This window comes from Vipera ursinii (assembly GCF_947247035.1).
Source record: "Vipera ursinii genome assembly, chromosome: Z".
Classification (NCBI taxonomy): domain Eukaryota; kingdom Metazoa; phylum Chordata; class Lepidosauria; order Squamata; family Viperidae; genus Vipera; species Vipera ursinii.
The window spans coordinates 92,351,170-92,363,489 of record NC_139517.1 but is presented as its reverse complement, the minus strand read 5'-3'; the positions used below and the strand labels follow the sequence as shown (position 1 = coordinate 92,363,489).

The 12,320-nt window shown below is 37.6% G+C and overlaps 1 protein-coding gene across 4 annotated transcripts in view; it reads right to left on the bottom strand.

Moving 5' to 3' along the window:
• MACC1 (MET transcriptional regulator MACC1) overlaps nt 1-12,320 on the bottom strand; it is a 75,956-nt gene that overhangs the window by 23,335 nt on the left and 40,301 nt on the right. Inside the window, exon 1 of one of the 4 annotated variants that reach the window (XM_083379391.1) lies at nt 1,281-1,440. The exons of the other annotated variants lie outside the window; for them this stretch is intronic. The gene's annotated coding sequence lies outside the window, so the exon portion shown is untranslated. Of the gene's footprint in view, nt 1-1,280; nt 1,441-12,320 lie in introns of those variants that run through there. 4 annotated transcript variants of the gene reach the window in all.

Below are 12,320 nucleotides of genomic sequence, written 5' to 3'. Positions count from 1 at the left end.
AACTGTAGAATCTTTCAGGAAAACTTACCTGGTTACATCCACTTCATTATTATTCATTAATAAATGCATTCACCTTTAAGAAGCCAAAATGCTAGCTGTCTTTGCTAGACAGCTATTTCTCTGGCCATTATCTAAAGCTTCCTGCACTGAGGAATACAAATATACATTTAGCAATATAAATTAATTTACTTGATTAATATGTTTTCTAACCAATTAATTCATCTTCATTCAATTGAAACGCTTATTATTGTTTAGATAAAAAATATTTATTTTACCTACTTCCTGCACAGAATGTTATAGGCCATAATGACTTATTACGATATGCAGCTCTATTTGTATAGCTGAAAGATACAGTTGAATATTACATTTTTTTCAAGTGAGAACCACATGACTTAAGCGTTATTTGCCCTGGGCTCATAATCAGGATACTATAATGTGGTGTTTAGTTTGAAAAAAACTAAGTAAGTCATAAACCTGTTAGCCATGGATAAGCAAATACTACTACCGTTTAATAACTATACAAAATCTGATTTACAGAAACAAAAGTACAGTTGCAAATGGAATAGACGCCCACCAAGTAAAAACGTCCTTTATATTTATAACTCACTTTCGCTTCCCAAAAACTCAGAACGGCGGATATTGTTCTCCCCGCCCATGTGATCCTCACATAACAAGAGAGTTTGGCCGAGAATTGCTAAGTAGTTCAGCCCCCTAGTGAACTTCATGACAAAGTAGCAACTAGGATTTATGCGACTACGAAGAAATCAGTTCGTTTCCACCGTCCAAGCTAAAACTTTATTATTTATCCTTGCAAGCAAGAGAAATTACTTTCTTTATGCTCTAGATGGGCATCCACTGCACGATCCGCAAGAATATAGCACAAATTGGAACGAGAAAATAAGCTCCTGAATGTGTCGTGCATAATTTTAAGATGAGCTCTACAAAACAAAGAAAAAGAACTCCTTCACTCGCCTGGATGAGAATTTCAAATTTGAGTGCAACCACAAACTCTACCGTAGTATCTCCTGTTAAATGCTGGTAACTTCACAAACTCTTAGCGAATAAACAGAGCAAGGCTTAACACACAAATCTTTACAGTAGAAACTAGGGTGGAATAACATGATTGGACACATGCTCGAGGAACGACGGGAGCTGTGAGTTGTTTCCCAAAAGCCAAACTCAGACTTGGGCACTCATCCCGTGACACAATACTCCGTTTACATCCATCTTAGCTATTTCTCATTTAACATTTGAAACGTGAAATTTAAACAAAATCATACCTTTATCTTCCCCCAAACATGCAGCGATTAATTATCCTGAAATATAATCTTAGAAATTTAAGGGTGATTCAGGATTCTTGATAATCCCGCGTAGGTTTCCTAAATGTGGAATCGATTACCTTCCTAATCAGAAGCAACAGCTCGTCTAGTGGCAGCAACGCCTTCTGGAAAACTGAGTCCTACTACTATTTCGAGCGACCAATGAAGCAAGCGTTTCGGACAGCTTGAACTACACAACCCATAAACCCATTCTCTTCACCTGAGGTTTCAAATGAAACCAGGAGAACTGGTTTGATTACTAGAGTTTCACCTTGAACCGGAAAGAGAGACGGGGAGAGAATAGTTCAGCTTACATTCTGTTTTCTGTGAAGTTTGTTTAGTTTAGCCAGGCTTTATCTCAATAAGTATTTAACTACGTATGTATTCTGGTATATAAAAAAGCCAGGGAATGTGGAAGTTAATATCTGCTATTACAGAATCTAGATTTCAAAAAACGTATTAAATATAGAAAAATAAGGTAAGATCTTATTTTTCAAATTACTTGAGAAACTGAACTGCCAGCAAGCAGGCAAATTGGGGTGGACCAACAGCGGTAGAAGATAATATTAAAAGGCAATTAAAGATCTTGTCAATCTCACTGATTTATTGAAGTGGCTGGGAGAGTAATGCAGGAACAGGAACTTTGCTCTGTTTGCATCATTCCTTTATTTTAAATTAAATTGCAGTTTAACAGGATTTTCCCCTGGTAGTTCTAGATCAAGGGTGTCAAACTGCCGCCTGCGAGCCAGACATGTTATCTGGAAGCCACGTCCACCCCATTGCCGGCAATGGCAAAACCATCCGGATACGTTGCATGATGTCACCTGATGTCACAAGTTTCACATGTCTGCTCTAAATCAACATGCTTCTAGGCAGAGCAACGTTAAGTTCTTGGAAGGCTGTACACATATTTATTTTTGTAGGCCCTGTTGTATAACAATCCAGATATACAGCATTATAAGGTTATTCCTTGGACCTATATTATTCAATAAGTCACTGTAGTCCAAGTCTGTCAAATTTGCAACATCACGTGACATGTCACAACAGTGACTTTTTCTCCATTGCTGGCAATGGGGTGAGCATGGTTTTGGCATGATGCATCCGGCCCATGGGCCGGCAGTTTGACACCCCTGCTGTAGTCAGACACATAATAAGGACTAGCATATTCAACATCTTCATCAATGATTTGGATGAGGGGATAGATGGGGAACTCATCAAATTTGCAGACACTAGGCTGGCAGGAATAGCCAATCCTCCAGAAGATAGGCTTAAGATACAGGAGGAGCTGGACAGACTTGAACATTGGGCATTATCTAACAAAACAAAATTCAATGGTGAAAAAAGTAAGGTTCTACATTAGAAAAACCAAATGCACAGGTACAGTATAGGTACTACCTTGCTCAGCAGTAGTAACAATGAGAGGGTCTCGGAGTCCTAGTGGACAATCACTTAAATATGAGCCAGCAGTGTGCTGCAGCTGTGTTAACAGAGGGGTAGAATCAAGATCATGTGAAGTGTTAATACCACTTTATGACGCTTTGGTAAGGCTACGCTTGGAATACTGCATCCAGTTTTGGTCACCATGATGTAAAAAAGATGTTGAGACTCTAGAAAAAATACAGAGAAGAGCAACGAAGATGATTAGGGGACTGGAGGCTGAAACATATAAAGAACGGTTGCTGGAATTGGGTATGTCTAGTAAATGAAGAAGGGACGCGGTGGCTCAGTGGGTTAGGACACTGAGCTTGTTGATCAGAAGGTCGGCAGTTTGGCGGATTGAATCCCGAGTGCCAAGTAACAGAGTGAGCGCCTGTTACTCGTCCCAGTTTCTGCCAACCTAGCAGTTCGAAAGCATGTAAAAACGCAAGTAGAAAACTAGGTACCACTACGGTGGGAAGGTAACAGCGTTCCGTGCGCTTTTGGCGTCTAGTCATGCCGACCACATGACCATGGAGATGTCCTCAGACAAGCGCTGGCTCTTCGGCTTTGAAACGGAGATGAGCACTGGCCCCTAGAGTCGGAAACGACTAGCATGCATGTGCAGGGGAACCTTTAGTAAATGAAGAGAAGGACTAGGTGTGATATGATAGCAGTGTTCCAATATCTCAGGGTTGCCACAAAGAAAAGGGAGTCAAGCTATTCTCCAAAACACCTGAAGACAGAACAAGAAGCAATGGATGGAAACTAATTAAAGAGAGAAGCAACCTACAACTAAGGAGAAATTTCCTAACACTTAGAACAATTAATCAGTGGAACAACCAGCCTCCAGAAGTAGTGAATACTCCAACACTGGAAGTTTTTAAGAAGAGACCAGACTACCATTTGTCTGAAATGGTATATGGAGGTTGGACTAAGATAGAAGATCACCAAGGTCCCTTCCAACTTGATGATGATGATGATGATGCTTTGATGTCATGATGCCTATCACTTGTGCCCATTGCTTTCCCATTTCTCAAACCTACATGTTCATTATATGCTAGCATAACAGTTACAACTAAAATAGTCTTTCTGTTGAAGTGCTGAGTTGGTAATATGCAGCCTTGGAAGTTGATATGGGATTATTATTCTATTAGTTTTAAATGATTTCTGACATTAAGTATTACACTGGCTCCTTAATGGAAGTTTAGATTAGAATTCTAATTAAATTAAACTACATTAAAGTAATAGATTTTTGTCATAGTATTTTTCTGCAAATGTTGATATATTGGTTGTGACAATAAATATAATTATATTAATAATGCCAAATAACTGTTGATTTCTGATTTCTGACACAGTTCCTCTATGACTAAAATCACTAGCCCAGCACAATGCTATAGTAGGCACCACATTTACATCTTGACAAACTGTGTCAAACTATGCTATCTTTTCTTGGCAAAGATAAATTGTAAAATTGTATTTAGGAATATTAGTTATATATTAAGTATAACTATATTATACATTTTAAGTGTTTCTGGGATTTAGTCACAGCAAAGTTGCCTTACGTTGTTTCTTTAAATCAAAGGCTTTATATTTTTATATGTTTACCTAAACAAGAGATTCATTAAATTATTTATAACAATAGTGTGCAAAAAGTAATAATTAAAAGGGGGAATGATAACACCTATTACTATTAGGCCTTGGAATGGAATCTGCTCATATCATAAACAAGAGTTACTTAAAGAGATGTGAAAGAGAGTGTGATTAATCAGCATAAGAACTGTCTAATCATAAGCTTCTTCTGAATCATAACACTGCATGAATAACCAATTCTGTGACCTTCAAATTCACAATCTCTTAGCATTTTTATCATTGGGAATGTTAGAAAACAAGCTGGATCGTACCCAGACTGCCAGTGCCTAATTAGAATGGTTCTGTAAACCTGATGAGACATTATTACACTAAAGTTTTAAAAAGCTTTTCATATAGGAGGACAGAAATTTTTCTGAGTTATTAAGCTTCTAGACAGTTAAATTTAAGAGCACAGAAGCCACAAGTAATAAAAACTTCCAAACAAGCTTTTCAACCATGGGATGTGAGGAATTCTTATGAATCAGTAACTGCAAAAAGAGCAGGAAGAACATTGCAATAAATGGACAATCCTCTCAAGAACGGCATGCAGGAAGTGTAGTCTCCAAGGATTAGTATAGAAGCTGATGAGTCAAATTTTGTTGTTAAATGACCTGGAACAGTGAGGTAACTAAATTTTCAAAGCAATAAAGTTTCAAAGCAATAAAGATAAAAATGGATAGCAGAAGGATCTCTTCAGAAAAATGGTAAACATTCTTAAATGTGGAATGCCTGGTGCTCTCTGACCTTGGGGTTTTGTTGTTTTTTTTTGCATACATTTCATCACCCAACTTTACCAGTTGGATAATGAAACATCTATATGCAAACAACTATATTCAGCGAATACCAAGAACTCCCCACTTCAACCTAGAGCTACATAATTTTTTATTATAGCTTGTTGTATATGAAGGAAAAAATATGTACATTGTGCAAAAAATCCTAAGTTTACATAAATTTATGATGTCTAACAGGGGAATAAGTAATTTAGGTTGTTGTGGATATATGAATCAAAGTAATCTAGGTGGCTGGCAACTCTGAAGATAATGGTAAAGATCCTGCTTATCTCCTTAGTTCAGAAGAGATCAGTCAAGTGCTGCCATCTGCTGATACAACAAGCTTTTTTACTGTGATAACCGCATCGAATTCCCTCTGACCTGGATTATGTTTGAAAGATTATTTCTAAAATAAGGCCACAAGTAGGAGCTGTTGTTGCAAGGAAACTCTCCTTTTATAATTGTATTTGAAACACTGTGATCTTTAAGACATGTCCCTGATGCAAATTGTTATTGAAATCAATATGACATACTTGAAAGTAAAACTCTACAGGAGTATGGCAATCCCCTAATTTAAAAATCACTTTGTAATAAAACTTTGATATAGAGATAATACCACTCTTATGGCAGAAAGTGAAGAGGAACTAAAGAGCCTCTTGTTACAGTGCAAAACTTGGGTTGAAACTTAACATTAAGAAAACCAAGATCATGGCATCCAGCCCTCTCAATTCCTGGCAAATAGATGGGGAAGAAATGGAGGTAGTAACAGATTTTATTTTCCTGGGCTCCAAGATCACCGCAGATGGGGAATGCATCCATGAAATTAAAAGATGCTTGCTCCTGGGGAGGAAAGCCATGGCAAATCTAGACAGCACACTAAAAAGCAGAGACATCACCCTGTCAACAAAAGTGTATAGAGTCAAGGCTATGGTCTTCCCAGTTGCAATGTATGGCTGTGAAAGTTGGACATAAAAAAGGCTGAGCGCCAAAGAATTGAGGCCTTTGAACTGTGGTGCTGGAGAAAACTCTTGCAAGTCCCTTGGACTGCAAGGCGATCAAACCAGTCAGTCCTAGAGGAGATCAACCCTGACTGCTCTTTAGAAGGCCAGATCCTGAAGCTAAAACTCAAATACTTTGACCACCTAATGAGAAGGAAGGACTCACTGGAGAAGAGCCTAATGCTGGGAAAGGTTGAGGGCAATAGAAGAAGGGGACGACAGAGAATGAGGTGGCTGGATGGAGTCACTGAAGCAGTAGGCGTGAGCTTAGATGGACTCCAGAAGATGGTAGAGGACAGGAAGGCCTGGAGGAACATTGTCCATGGGGTTGCGATGGGTCGGACACGACTTTGCAACTAACAACAACAAATAAAACTTTGTGGGAAAGTAGCCATGTTATCTGGTACATAATAATCAGTAGTTATCTGGCTGAGCTTTTCAAATAAAGTAATATGTTTTATTAAGAAGCATAAGCTACTTATTCTGAAAATGATGGTGTTATGTACTGGGCTCTATCACTCAGTTTCCTGATCTTCGGCATTCTTTTCGCTTGTACTCAGCTTCGTGTCTTCATTCCTGCACCAAAGAACCCGCTATTTAACAGATGGTACTAGAATTTCTAATTTTTGTAACATGATGCTATCTCAAATGTTATTTATGAGTGACAGTAAAATGAATTTTATTTTCAGCAGTCACATTTTATTAATATAAAGAACAAGCATCTTTCTGTAAATATCAGGACAGCAAGCAATAAATATTATAAAAAGTGTTTAATAATGAATGTATTATCATAAAACAGCAGAAAGGCAGCAGAAAATAGATTTTTATCACTGAGAACTAGTAAGCCTCGGGCAACCATATTCTGCTCAAAGAATTAGTCATTCTCAACATGACCTTTGTCTGGTATGCAGAATGAGCATTACAATGTACTTATCAGTGCCCTTGGAATCTTTACCATACTTGATAACAAGATACTAGAGTTAGTGAGCTGTTAGTAAATGGCTGATACTTACCACATATGAACATATAAAGTTCGGAAGTAGGAAACATAATAGTACCTACTTGAAAAAATGCCTTATTTAGTGTCATCTGACATACTATTAAGTGTATTTTAATTACATAATAATGATCATTATTTGGGAAGTTGCAATGCTGAAGAGTGAAGCACCAAATTGTAGCTACTTCTTTATTTGCAACAATGCTTTGGGAAGCTGCAGGGATACCATCAATATTCTTAGAAAAGAAGAACAAATCATGGCTGTAGTCCAATGTTTTGTTTGGGAGTGCATACTCGTGGCTTGAAAAAAATAAAATAAACATAAGCTCCTAAAATAAAGCATAATTCCTTGGGCTTCAAAAGATAATAGAAAGCATCCTTATCTGTTTGTGTACTGTTAAATTCTGATTGTTTGTCACTGATTATATTTCCACGATAGCTAAAACTACCATGAGAAGTGCAAATTCCAGACCAAAGAGAACAATTTTTTTTTGGGGGGGGGGAAATACAATGTGTTTTCAAGATTATAATTCCAGCTATCAGCACCAGAATATTGCCTATCCTTGACTTTTGATTCTATGTAGTCATTGGCTTTAGAATAAAAATTGAGGAGTTACCTTTTAGGTATAACTTTTAACTAACAATAAAATCAAACTTGAGGAAAATTGTATTAATTGTATTAATTAATTAATTGTATTAATTAAACAAATGTTAAGTGAAACATTTCAATGTCAGGTATTTTACTTATTTTCCATTCTGTTCAATGATGCCTGATTCTTGGTGACTACTTGGACAAGGCTTTTTGTCCAAGGTTTTTTGTCCAAGGCTTTTCAGAAATGGTTTGCCATTACCCCTTTCCTTGGGCTGAGAGAAATGACTGGCCTAAAGGCCCAAGCTGGTTTTGTACCTTTAAGAACTAAAACTCATAGTCTCCTGATTTATAGCCTGATGCCTTAACTACTACTTCAAACTCTCTCTTCACTAAACTGTTTCAAAATACTATTTAGGAACCATTGGTGAGACTGTTAAAACTTGTTTGCGCTGTTTGGAATTGTTCTGCCAGCAGCAAGATTTGACTGCTAGCGTGGCGATGGATTCTTTTACCAGCCAGGGCTGTTTTCAAGGGAGATGAAGCAGGAGCGGTCACGAGGCTTATGGGGCAAAGGAATTGCATGTGACTTTTGGCAGGTCCAGAAAGGGGGAGCGAGGATTTCAGAGGAACTAGAGGTGGCAGCAGTGAGATCTGGGGGCCAGTGGAAACATTGCTCTTTTAAGGAAAAGGTGGAAGAATTGTGATCAAAAAAGAAGAAAAACAAAAAGGTGTGGTTGTTGTGCAGGGATACAAGCTAATCCACATGGTGCGCATCTCCCATCTGTCTTGTTTGCTAATGTTCATTCCTTAGATACTAAGATGAACAATCTGAATCTTGAGCTAGCCATGAACAGGGAGATGAGTGAGAGACTGCTGTGCTATAATCTTGACAGAGACATGGTAAAAGTCATCTATTCTGAACAATGCCATCAGCGTGATGGGTTTTACAACATTTTGGCTGGACAGGAGCTGTGTTCTGAGTGAAAAATCCTGTGGTGGGGTGTATGTATTTATATTAATGAGAGATGGTGTACTAATGTTAAGGTGGTCTCCAGTCAGTGCTCTCCTAATATCGAGTGTTTGACTGTTAAATGTAGACCCTTTTATTTGGGAGAATTTACTGTTATTCTAATCATAGCTGTATATATCCCACCCACCCACCCACCCCCTGTGCCAACAAGAGTGAAGCCCTGAGTGCTCTTTATTGTACTATACTGTAAATGACTTGCAAACTATCCATTCAGAGGGGGTTTTATTGTGCTAGGGGATTTTAATCAAGTTGGTTTAAAAGCAGCCCTAATTTTCATCAATATGTGTATTTTGCTACTGGGAGTATGAATACTCTGGATTTAGCTTACTGGCGTCTAGTCGTGCCGGCCACATGACCACGGAGACGTCCTCGGATAAGCGCTGGCTCTTTGGCTTTGAAATGGAGATGAGCACCGGCCCCTAGAGTTGGAAACGACTAGCACGCATGTGCGGGGGAACCTTTACTTTTTAACATCAAGAAGGGACGCAGTGGTAACAAGATGTGATTACTTATAAAGAGCTTCTTAGAATGGAAGGGAACATTTTGCAACTGAAACCTTTAAATGTATTAAAAGAAGAAAAGGTAGTACAGACTTGGTTTCAGTTCATACAACTACAAGCTAGGTGGAAAGAAGATCAGAAAATTGGTATAACAAGAGTTGATGAAAATTTGATAAAACAAATTAGAGATCAAGGTCAATCGCATATAAAAAGGCTATATAATGCATTGATAGAGATTGATTATGAAGCGCAGCTTGTTAAAGATTGTATGATAAAATGGGCTCAGAATATTCAAGAACCTATAATGGGAAAAAATCTGGGTTAGAAATGTAAAATTTACACAAGCGCAAAACTTAAGAATTGTTATAAAATGTTTTATAGATGGCATTTAGATCCTAAAAAAATAGCATGTATGTATCCAAATCAACCACCTAAGTGTTGGAAATGTGGTAGTGAAGAGGCAACTTATTATCATATATGGTGGACATGTAAAAATGTTAAAGCTTTTTGGATAAAAATATGGTGGATTCTTCAAAAAGTTTTTAAGAAAAAGATAAGATTTACTCCACAATTATTTTTACTGGGTATTATCTTGGACTGTTCTGTTATAGAAACCAAATTGATGTTACATTTAATAACGGCAGCCAGACTTCTGATGGCGCAATATTGGAAGAAAGAAGACTTACCAACAATAGAACAATGGACACTTAAAGTAATGGACATGGCTGAAATGGCAAAAGTTTCAGCTTACTTGAAAAAGCAATCGCAAGAAAAATATATTTTGGAATGGAGAAGATGGATTGATTATATTCAAAATAAATATGGAACTAAAAAGTTTCAAATAGCTTATGAATAATCTCTAGCAATTAAAATATGTGTTATTATAGTTATTATAGTTTTGTTATAAGGGAGTTAAAGAGTGGAAGGTTTGTTAATGTTTTAACAGATATTTAGCATATGTTTGTATAAGATTGTTATACATAATACCCTGTATTCTTTGGGAAGTCGGGGGAGGGAGGGAAGGGGTGATGGGTTCAATTTATATGTTTCTTAAACTTTGTAAAACTTTTCAATAAAAAAAGGGACGTGGTGGCTCAGTGGGTTAGGACGCTGAGCTTGTCGATCAGAAGGTTGGCAGTTTGGCAGATCAAATCCCGAATGCCACGTAACAGAGTGAGCGCCTGTTACTCATCCCAGCTTCTGCCAACCTAGCAGTTCGAAAGCACGTAAAAATGCAAGTAGAAAAATAGGGACCACTACGGTGGGAAGATAACAGCGTTCTGTGCGCCTTTGGCATCTAGTCATGCCAGCCACATGACCACGGAGACGTCCTCGGACAAGCGCTGGCTCTTCGGCTTTGAAACGGAGATGAGCACCAGCCCCTAGAGTTGGAAACGACTAGCACACATGTGCCAGGGAACCTTTACCTTTAACATCAAGAAGGCATTTAAGGCTTTCTCATTTTGTCCTCATTTTGGCTTTTCAGATCATCTCTGTGATGCTTATGCCAGCATATAAGCCTTTATTAATTAGAGAGATGAATTATGAATTATGAAACAGATAAGAGTGTGGCTGGCAGGAACTATGGAAGTTCTACAAGATTGTTTTGGGTGCACAAATTGGAACATGTTTAATGAGGCTGCAATGTACGGTCAACATACTGATGTGAATGAGTATACTTCTACTGTGTCTGCTTATATTCAAAAGTGTATGGAGGATATCAGTGTTCTTAAGGCTATTGTTATGCAGGGAAATGGAACATGTTGGATGTCTCAGGAGGTTCGTGTGATGTTGAAAGTGAGAAATGGCACTGACTAAGTGACCTCTGTTCTTACAGATATCTTTAATCTTTGGTTGCATCAGGCCACAGTTCCATCTTATCTTAAGACTGCAATCATTGTACCAGTTGCCCCAAGATCTATAATTATATGCCTTAATGATTATCATCAGGTTACACTCACTTCAATTATGATGTTTTTTGAGAGATTGGTATAGGACTATATTGTTTCATACTTTCCCCCTACATTTGACTTATTACATTTTGCTTATTAGAAGAACTACTCTATAGATGATGCACTTTCTTGTGTGCTTCATTTTGTTGTTGTTGTTAGTTGCGAAGTTGTGTCCGACCCATCGCGACCCTATGGACAACGTTCCTCCAGGCCTTCCTGTCCTCTACCATCTTCGTGCTTCATTTTAGTATGACGCATCTGGAGGAGAAGAGAACAGCGAATGCTGTTTGTTGATTTTAGTTCAGCATTCAAGACAATCATTCCTCAGCATTTGATGAATAAACTGGGCCTATTAGGCTTTAATACTTCCTTAAGTAACTGGATTCCTGATTTCCTTATTGATAGGCCCCAGTTTATGCGAGTTGATTCTAATTTTATCTTATAGGTAAGCATTCATCTTTAATATGGCTTAGTAATTATATACGATATGCTATTTAGTTTAATATAATGACATATTAATTATTAATATAATCTTTTTGTGAAGCTAACTTTAAAATTTAATAAACAGTGACAAAATTTCTTCATTAAAAATCATGAATGACAAGATAATTTTTATTGTCATTTTTACTGTGGGCACAACAGCACACATCAAAAATGAAATTTAGTTGCCCACTCTCAAAGTGAAACACATACATGACACACACCTAAAACATACTATATACAACATATGTATAAACCCACACCCCTACATATACATAACTACGATGCAATACATGGATGATGAATGTCATCAATCCAGAGAATAGTGTACCTCAAATATTCTACAGGTAGCCCTTGACTTTCCATTATTAAGCAAGACAGTTGTTAAGTGAATTCTGCTCCATTTTACAGCCTTTCTTGCCATAGTTGTTAAGTGAGTCACTATAGTTGTTTACTTAGTAACATGGTTGTTAAGTGAATCTGGTTTCCCCATTGACTTTGCTTGTCAGAATGTCACAAAAGGTGATACTGCAACTGCATTAAATACAGTTCATGCCAGTTCCAAGAATCCAAATTTTGATCATGTGACCATGGGAATGCTACAATGATTGTAAATGTGAAAAATGGTCATAAG